Source organism: Nerophis ophidion, linkage group LG29 (assembly GCF_033978795.1).
Source record: "Nerophis ophidion isolate RoL-2023_Sa linkage group LG29, RoL_Noph_v1.0, whole genome shotgun sequence".
Taxonomy (NCBI): Eukaryota; Metazoa; Chordata; class Actinopteri; order Syngnathiformes; family Syngnathidae; genus Nerophis; species Nerophis ophidion.
Genome location: NC_084639.1, coordinates 230001 through 240045, shown reverse-complemented (window position 1 = coordinate 240045; position 10045 = coordinate 230001). Strand labels below are relative to the sequence as shown.

General features: G+C 38.0%; 2 long non-coding RNA genes across 2 annotated transcripts in view; one reads left to right on the top strand and one right to left on the bottom strand.

Moving 5' to 3' along the window:
* Window positions 1–2474: 2474 nt before the first annotated feature.
* Window positions 2475–10045, bottom strand: part of LOC133545896 (uncharacterized) — an 11082-nt gene continuing 3511 nt past the window's right edge. Inside the window, exons 2-3 of the long non-coding RNA XR_009804938.1 lie at window positions 3332–3403; window positions 2475–2775 (exon numbers count right to left, since the gene is read on the bottom strand). This is a non-coding gene — a long non-coding RNA (uncharacterized LOC133545896). The remainder of the gene's footprint in view (window positions 2776–3331; window positions 3404–10045) is intronic.
* The window catches only part of LOC133545897 (uncharacterized), a 78482-nt gene continuing 77444 nt past the window's right edge, over window positions 9008–10045 (top strand). The window contains exon 1 of the long non-coding RNA XR_009804939.1: window positions 9008–9109. This is a non-coding gene — a long non-coding RNA (uncharacterized LOC133545897). The remainder of the gene's footprint in view (window positions 9110–10045) is intronic.

The following is a 10045-nucleotide window of genomic DNA, read 5'->3' as shown; positions in this document are numbered from 1 at the left end:
TTTAATACATGTTTGATAAAAATGATAATTTATCCTTTTATGTAGCGCTTTTCAGGCACTTTATAACACATTTGGAAAGAGAACAATAATATATTTATGCTGTTGTACTTGTAAATATTCAAGTATTTTTTTAATTTTTTTAAAATGAAAGTAATATTTGTAAAATAAAAAGTACATAATGTATGATAACATATTGTTAATATTCTATAATAAGGGATTTTATTCATTTATAGATAGTTTTGGTTTATTACCTTTTATTTGTTTTATTTATTGTTCTCCAAAAATATTTTGGGTTTTAGTAATGTAATATCAAAAAAGTGTTGTTATTAAAAAAAACTATACTGCCCAAGTTATTAGTCAGTTGTGCATATTTATATCATATTATGAATATTAATTGTAGATGGAAGCTAATTTAATATTATATATATATATATATATATATATATATATATATATAAATCATAATCATAATTAATGGAAGTATTAAGGACACTTTAAAAATGGTAATTATTAAATACTAAACATATCTTGTGTTTACGTTGGCTAAAAGTAATATTTGTGTGTACTTACAAGTTGTGTGTATTGTTGTACGATACAACAACAAATGGAAACAGAAACAAAAACATTCCACCTGAGCCAGCGTGTTGTGTTCATCTTTTATTAATGACTAATATTATCTTGATGGTGTGTAAATGTTTTATTATAACTATTACTAATATTATCTTGATGCAATTGATATTGTGTTCATGTTTTATTAGGACTAATATTATCTTGATATTATGTTGATGTTTTATTAAGACTAATATTATGTTGATGATGTGTTGATGTTTTATTAAGACTACTATTATGTTGATGTGTTCAGGACTCGATCATGGCGTCGCTGCCAGCAGGGGGCCGTGAGGAGTCTACCATCTGCATCTCTCCTGCTGCTCCCAGTATCGCAGTCCAGCTGTCTGCCAATGGAAGAGACGATCCAGAAACGATCTGACAGAACGATAACAACCTTCAAAAGACTTGAAGTACAGACTGGATTGGATTTTTTACTGTTGTCAAAAGGTCATGTTTCCACTTCCTGTTTCCTGCTGGGGCCACAGTTATCTGTCCCAATACTTTTGTCCAGCGCCACTACCAGCCAACAAGCATAGTATTGATTTTGGATTTACATTTCTATTCTTTTTACTCTTGTCGTGCCCGGAATATAAAACCTTTGAAATAGTCCACCTTCAAACATTCCATCCTAAGTAAGAGTAGTTTTAGTTACATTGTAAAACACACACACACACACACACACACTCACACAAATAAACACTCTGCAGAAATGCGTGTATCGCGCATGCTATCACACATAAGTAAACATGCTGCAGGACTGTTTGTATCACACATGATATCACACATTTAAAATGCAAACTGATATCATCACACACTTGTCAGACGTGTGTTTTTCTCAGGTAAGAACACGCAGTAGACATATGTGTCGTTATTGAACAGACGTGTGGTTTCTCTTTCGGGTAAGAACAAGCAGTAGTTGTGTCATTATTGAACGGGTAAGAACACGCAGTAGTTATGTGTCGTTATTGAACAGACGTGTGGTTTTTCTCGGGTAAGAACACGCAGTAGTTATGTCGTTATTGAACTGACGTGTGGTTTCTCTTTCGGGTAAGAACACGCAGTAGTTATGTGTCGTTATTGAACTGACGTGTGGTTTCTCTCGAGAAAAACATGCAGTAGTCAGCACAAGGACTCGCTTCCAGCGTCGTAAATCTGCTCCCAAAGTTTCCTGGCCGCTGCCCCCTCCGCCATTTGCAGAAGGTTGGTGGTGCAGAAGTGCTGGTGGTGCAGAAGTGCTGGTCACGCAGGTGGAACGCGGCCGACACAGATTGCAGAAAAGTGGCGAAGCGAAGCACTTCAGAAAAAGAAGATGGAGGTGGAAGAGAGAGCATCTATTCACGCACGTGGCTCCGAGTCAAAGGGTGGCGTTGGAGTCCGAGACCTCAGGCAGGATTTGTTTCGGGACAAGTTGTGTCTGTGAAAGACGGGACGAGGTCTGCTGCAGAGGACTTGGTAGTCTTGGATTGTAGATGATCCACTTGGCGGGTGTCCAAACTACGTCAGCGTCTTCTTTTTGTCATGTGAGACGTCACAAGTTTAAGGACACCAACCTCATTTGAAGTATATGACAGTGCATGTGCTGCCATCTTGTGCACAATGTGACTCATTCATGTTAATAACCATGAATTGCACGTTGAAGCGTACACAGCACATCATTTTTAAAATGTGACCCAATCCAAACAACCTTTCCCACAAACACTCCCAGATTGCCTGGAATTACCAGGAATTCCCCCATTGAAAATGAATAGGCAATATAACAACCTCCGCATATCCCACATTTCTCAACCGATTGGAACGGTGTCGGGTTCAAACACTGATGACTTCTATTAAACAGACAAGAAGCAAGGAATCATGCAGAGACAGAGTTACATTTTACTCATGAGGAGAGACGTATGGGGCTGTACACTCAGTTACAGTTCCAACCTATGCTCTGAGGTGCAGTCCCACGTGCTCCTCTATTTATTTGGGAGGTCCCTGGTTACATCACTCAGAAGGACACAATATATGATTATTCAGAAATACAAATGTGCTGACACTCGTGATATCGCCCTGTCTCTGCTCTGTCTGCGTCACAGTACTCCATGTTCGCCCTTGGCAGTCAGCAGGCCGGGTCTGGACGCAAACACTGATACGAGACCACTCGCAATCTGAGATGGCAAGTTGTCCCTTTGCACAGATAGAAACATACAACTTTAGCACAATAGATAATGACTTAAGCATCGGCCTTTAAAGACCTACTGAAAGCCACTACTAGTCTGATAGTTTATATATCAATGATGAAATATTAACATTGCAACACATGCCAATATGCCCGCTTTAGTTTACTAAATTGCAATTTTAAATTTCCTGCGAGTTTCTTGCTGAAAATATGGTGTAATGATGACGTGTACGTGTGACATCACGGGCTGTTAGGAAATATTAGCGCTGCACACACACACAGCTAAAAGTGGTCTGCTTTAACCACATAATTACACAGTATTTTGGACATCTGTGTTGCTGAATCTTTTGCAATTTGTTCAACTAATATTGGAGACGTCAAAGAAGAAAGATGTAGTTGGGAAGCTTTAGTCTTTAGCCACACAAACACACGGTGATTCCTTGTTTAAAATTCACGGAGGTGAAACTTTACTATGGATCACAGCGGTCAAGCCAACATGGATCCTGACTGAATGTCAACCAGCAGTTTTTGGTGAGAAAATTGTGGTAAAAAGTTGACACTTACCGGAGATCAGCTGAGCTTGTGTCGTCCATACAGCTGCCGTCGACTTCCCTGAGACACTGGCCTCCAGACACACTGTGGACACACACCTCCGACTATCAGGTACTATTTAACTCACTAAAACACTAGCAACACAATAGAAAGATAAGAAATTTCCCAGAATTATCTTAGTAAATGTGTCTAAAAACATCGGAATCTGTCCCAATGCAATCGCCTTTTTTTAACTTGATATCCTTTTTTTTTTTCTAGTCCCTCGCTATCAATATCCTCAAACACGAATCTGTCATTCTCGCTCAAATTAATGGGGAAATTGTCGTTTTCTCGGTCCGAATAACACTTTTTGTTCAAAACAATGTGAGGATGTGAGGAGACATCAACATGTGACGTCATCAACATGTGATGTCATCAACATGTGATGTCATCAACATGTGACGTCATCAACATGTGATGTCATCAACATGTGATGTCATCAACATGTGATGTCATCAACATGTGACGTCATCGTCTGCGACTTCCTTTAAAGGCAGGGCTTGTCTGTTAGCGACCAAAAGTTGCAAACTTTATCCTCGATGTTCTCTACTAAATCCTTTCAGCAAAAATATGGCGAAATGATGAAGTATGAGACATAGAATGGAGCTGCTATCCCCGTTTAAATAAGAACATCTCATTTCAGTAGGCCTTTAAGCATGAGAGTTGTGTGATAACTTTATCAATCAATGTTTATTTATATAGCCCCAAATCACAAATGTCTCAAAGGACTGCACAAATCATTACGACTACAACATCCTGGGAAGAACCCACAAAAGGGCAAGGAAAACTCACACCCAGTGGGCAGGGAGAATTCACATCCAGTGGGACGCCAGTGACAATGCTGACTATGAGAAACCTTGGAGAGGACCTCAGATGTGGGCAACCCCCCCCCCTCTAGGGGACCGAAAGCAATGGATGTGGAGCGGGTCTAACATGATACTGTGAAAGTTCAATCCATAGTGGCTCCAACACAGCCGCCAGAGTTCAGTTCAAGCGGATCCATGACAGCAGCGAGAGGAAACCATCTCAAGCGGAGGCGGATCAGCAGCGTAGAGGTGTCCCCAACCGATACACAGACGATCGGTCCATCCTGGGTCTCGACTCTGGACAGCCAGTACTTCATCCATGGTCATCGGACCGGACCCCCTCCACAAGGGAGGGGGAGGACATAGGAGAAAGAAAAGAAGCGGCAGATCAACTGGTCTAAAAAGGAGGTCTATTTAAAGGCTAGAGTATACAGATGAGTTTTAAGGTGAGACTTAAATGCTTCTACTTTATACAAGATTATTCTGAGAAACAGTTCCAACATCCCCACACTCCAATAATCCTGGACATTGAAGCATGTCAGTTCCACTCACGTATCGTCCTTCACTCTCGTGGGACTTTCACACACAACTCCTACCAGAATTTCCAATTCTAAGCTTCCTCTCATTTCTAAAAACAAAACAAAAACATTGGCCTGCCAGAAGACGTGCAGGTCTGTTTCTGTGATTGCGTGCACCGTCGCCCCTGGCAACCAGGTGTTTCCAAACAACCCATTGTTGTGCATCTCCAGCAGAGGCGGGTTGAAAGGTGTCCTCCCAGATGATGACTGGAGCAGGTTGAAAGGTGTCCTCCCAGATGATGACTGGAGCAGGTTGAAAGGTGTCCTCCCAGATGATGACTGGAGCAGGTCTAAAGGTGTCCTCCCAGATGATGACTGGAGCAGGTAGAAAGGTGTCCTCCCAGATGATGATGTGACCGAGCCTCCAGAAACACTCAATCTGCTGGACCGTGGCTCCTGTCCATCACTGCCGGTGCTGGATGAAGTCAGCGTGGACTGTGGGCTGATGGATGAACTTCTTCTGAGAAGTGGGGAGCAGCTGGCATGCGAGTGGCAGCGGCCGGCGGAACAAAGACCTGATGGACTTTTCCAGACGTCTCTGCGGCCAGCGGAGGAGAGAAAAGGAGCCCGGGGAAGGTTTTCCCACGGACTAGGAGATATGTTCCCAACGCACAAACATCGGCCGCTTGAAGACGTCGGCTCTTAAATCACTCATGAAGATGCTTCCTTGGACTACTTGGGTGGAAATGAAGTGAACCTGAGTGTTAGTACCCCACAGCGGACCAAGACCAGGACCAGGACCAGGACCAGGACCAGGTCCAGCGATGACACAGGTGGAAAATGTAGCGATAACCCTAGAAGCTGGCTGCTCGGCACAAAGCGATGGATGACATATTCAATAAATACACACTTTATCCTGTATTGACTAATAGGCCCGAGCAGCTACACAGCAGCTAAGCACACACTAGCACGCAAGCTAGACATACAGAGTACATAATCTCTATCCTTAATCCAGAAATATCGCAAATTACAATTTTTGGGGAAATAGTGACTTTGTGTCATTAATGAAATCATGAAATTAAGAAATAAATGTTATTAAAACTGGAAACAATTCATCAAATCATGAAATAATGAAACCAATATTCAAATGTAATTTTACATCAATCACCAAAATGATTCCCGGGCGTGGCCTCTGCTGCTGCTCACTGCTCCCCTCACCTCTCAGGGGGCGATCAAGGGTGATGGGTCAAATGTTGGGAATAATTTGGCCATACCGAGTGTGTGTGTGTGTGTGTGTGTGTGCGTGACAATCACTGCTACTTTAACTACTTTATACATGAGATCAACTTTTTTGATTATAATTCTAATAAATTAATGACACATTTGAGTGATTATTTAAATGTCCTCCAATAACACTTTCTTCTATTTTGCTAAAGTCGTTTACAAAAGGTAAACATGCTAGGCTAGAGGCTACTAGGAGCTAGCAGCTACACAGCAGTGAAGCACACAATAGCCCGCAAGCTAGACCTTCAGGACGTAATCAGTATCCTTAATTGAGTAATGTTGACAAGTAAATAAACAGATCTTTTGTTAAATAATGACTTAAATGTGTCATTAGTTAAGTAAATCAATTAATAAATATATAACTATGACATTAAATTAAGAAATATATATTTTATATATAAATATATATATATAATTAATCAACTCATGAACTAATGAAACCAATATTCAAAAGTAATTTTGCATTACATAAATTAACACGTTTTTGATTATAATTATAATAAATTAATGACACATTTGAGTGATTATTTAAATGTCCTCCAATAACACTTTCTCCTATTTTGCTAAAGTCATTTACAAAAGGTAAACATGCTAGGCTATAGGCTGATAGGAGCTGGCAGCTACACAGCAGCTAAGCACACAATAGCACAGAAGCTAGACAAGTAATAATCATTGCACAACAAAACGTGACATTTGTCAATACAAACACGCATCAAATATTGATTAAAAAGTAGCCAGTAGTCAAGTGTGTCTAGAACTCAACTTGCTGCCTCATGAGCTCAGCTTCAAGAAATTCTGGCATCGCCAAAAAACTAATTACCACCCCACTTCAACTTAAAGACAGCATGAGTCCATTCCAGACGGTCAATAATAACAAACAGGTTAGTGTTTTTCATAACTACAAGTGTTTGACTCAAACCTTTTTTTACATTCCACACCAATAAATAATAATAATACAAAATAAAGTAATAATTATAAAAGTATTTATGACTCCCGCTGATATTATATCAGATCCATGTTGGTATCAGACAATATGGTATCAGATCAATGTTGGTATCAGACAATACTCATGGCTCCAACATCGGTGTTGTATCAGAAGTGGGAAAAACACCTTAGGTTTTATTATTTAACTTACTTTGACAGCTGTGTGACAATCACACTGATTACAAGTTTTATTATGGTCGCAGTTTGACTCGGGGACAGATTAAATCTATTTCAATGGAGCTAAATATGGTTTACTGTAACTATACACAAATACTAAGTTTGTAACGTAAAAAATTAATAAATATATATTGGCATATTTGAGTTTGTACACAAAATAGTAGTTTCAGTAGTTTATTATTTCTTCGGTCAAGAAAATAAACAAACAGTTTTACATTCAAAAGTTGAAAATGTTGCAGACTGAAAGTGTTTAGGCCAGGGGTGTCCAAACTTTTTCCACTTAGGGCCGCAGACTGAAAAAGCAAACCAATCGGGGGCCATTTTGACATTTTTTTAATTTTAAAACCAACACAATATTTGTATAACAAATATACATTTAGGTCTCCACTCAGGCTTAAACACGAGGACCCCAAAGGGATTTGGTCCCAAAAAATATTACAAATGTGTCATTATCCAGTGTTATTTTGTTTTGTTTTGTTATTATTCTCCAGATCAACATTAAGTCCATCTGTCAATATAATGATTTTAAAGATTTAAGTTCTATGCTCTTCTTGTCAAAGAAAACCGCGTTTTTTGGAAAAAAAACAAAAAATATACAATATTATCACCCAATATTTTTTTAAGTGGAATATTTGAGATTATATAAATAATTGGAGCCTTAAAAAAGTCAATAACTATTAACACCATTGATTTTAATTCATTATTATTTTTTGAGCAATGACACTTAAAAACAAATCACACTAAAATGATTGAGGATCCAAAAGGGTTCTACTCATTAAATATATAATACATTGTTTTACTGTTTACTTTTAACACAATAATCTCGAAATCAACTCCAGATCCATCAGTCAATTCTAAGTTTTATTGTTGTTTATGTTTTTTGTTTGTTCTTTAAAAAAACAGCTCAGTTTTTTGTATGGCAAACTAAAAATATGCAACATTTTCCCCCCAAAATATCTCAAATTGGAAAATTTAACGTGAGGTAATTGGAGCCTTGAATAGGTCAATAATTCATAATGACATTGATTTTGATTCATTATTATTTTTTAAAGAAAGAAACAGCCTGCATGGCAGCTTTGTGTTATTAGAGTCAACATTGCAACATTTTCTTCTTACATTTCACCCGTTTGCTCCTAATTTTTACGTTTTAAACATTTTTCAATCGTATTTTTAAAATGTGCTGTGGGGCCGTTAAAAAATTACCTGCGGACCACAAATGGCCCCCGGGCTGCACTTTGTACACGCCTGCTTTAGGCTGAAGTTGAACACTTATTTAACACTTTAAACAATGTCAAATACGAGATGAGCTTCCTAAAATGATGACATTTCCTTTGCACAACATATTAAAAATACATTTTGTACACAACATGAAGACTTCAATGATACACACAGTTAATACATGTGAAATATTCCTCGTACACGTTTTAGTTCAACATTTCTACCAATTATATACTCATTATACTTCCATTATTATTTATATCCCGCATTTAGTTTGTAGTTAACATCTATCAGAGTATTAATTACTGTGTTGATTCAAAAGTGATACATTTTTCCAAGACATTGGTCTTAATGTGCTAAGACTAATTATATAAGTTTAATATTTATGAGTACACGTCACAATAATAAACAAAAAAAGGTGCATTTTTAGTAAGGACTTTAAAACAACAATGTAAACGAAATATTAATGAAAATGTAAACACATTAATTGCATTTAATTTTACAGTAACACATAGAAAAAACGTAAAAGGACCTTTACGTCTTTTGGGAGTTTTTTTTTTTTTTTTTTAGTAAGAAAGTGTTGAAACGTTGCCAGGTAAAAGTAGCAATTAGAGTGCGTCTTTAGTCTGTCCTTTACGGTAATTTGGTCACGTGGTGCTGATGGCGGAAGTGCCACACCTGCGATGCCGAGGATGAAGAGAAAGGAAAGAAAAGTCCATTTGTTCGGAGAAAAAGGCCAAAAAGAATTGCAGTTAGCTGACTTGGTGAGTGACAATTCTACTTTGCTTTAAAAACTGCTCTTTGGCTGCTTCAGCTTTTTTAGTTGGATGCTTTTTTGGGGGGTTAAATGTGTCTTGTTGTCATGCTAAATGCTACTAAAACGTCGCCTTAGCACACAAACATGCTGCTAAAACGTCGCTGTAGCACACAACTATGCTGCTAAAATGTCGCCGTAGCACACAAACATGCTGCTAAAAGGCTGCTGTAGCCCAACACAAATATGCGGTCTGTAAAGTCGCTCCTGAAGGAAATAAAAGAGATTTATGGCCATGTAATTAACCAATCTGGCACTGCGCATGCGCCACCGGAAGTGAAGCTAAATTGGAGCGCATAGATCATCCCACCACAATAAAGTGCACATCTGCTGTGGTTTGACAGGAAAAGGTCAAACTTGTGACAGTCTCGTACTCTAAGTACTGAAATTGTGCTTAATTACAAGTCTGAGTAAAAAAAGATGCATTTAACTCCTGTGTAGTTTCAGTAGAGGCACATGTTCTTTATTAATGTTTAAGAGTTTAGTCGCCAAAACACACTGGATTTGCTACTCTAGTCGAGCAAAATACAATAGGTATTATTTTCTATATTTTATTGGGTATTATTTCATGCTTTCCTTTTAGTCCGAGGTTTGACTATGGAGGTTAATTTGTGTCTTACGATAGCGTTTTAAAACATTTCATGTAATCTATTTTTTTATTGCATCATATTTGGCTCAAAACGTAACTATAATAAAAAAAACTGGGGCAAAATTTAGTGTTTAAAATTCTGTTTGTTAAAATTCCGTGTTTAAAAATGAATTGCATGGAAATAAGTGCAAAAGAAATTGAGCGCAACATAAATCTGTGCAGAAAAATTCAGTTCATAGAAATTCAGTGTTTTAAAAAATTATATTCCAAAAAAAAGAATGTAGAAAAATGTATTTC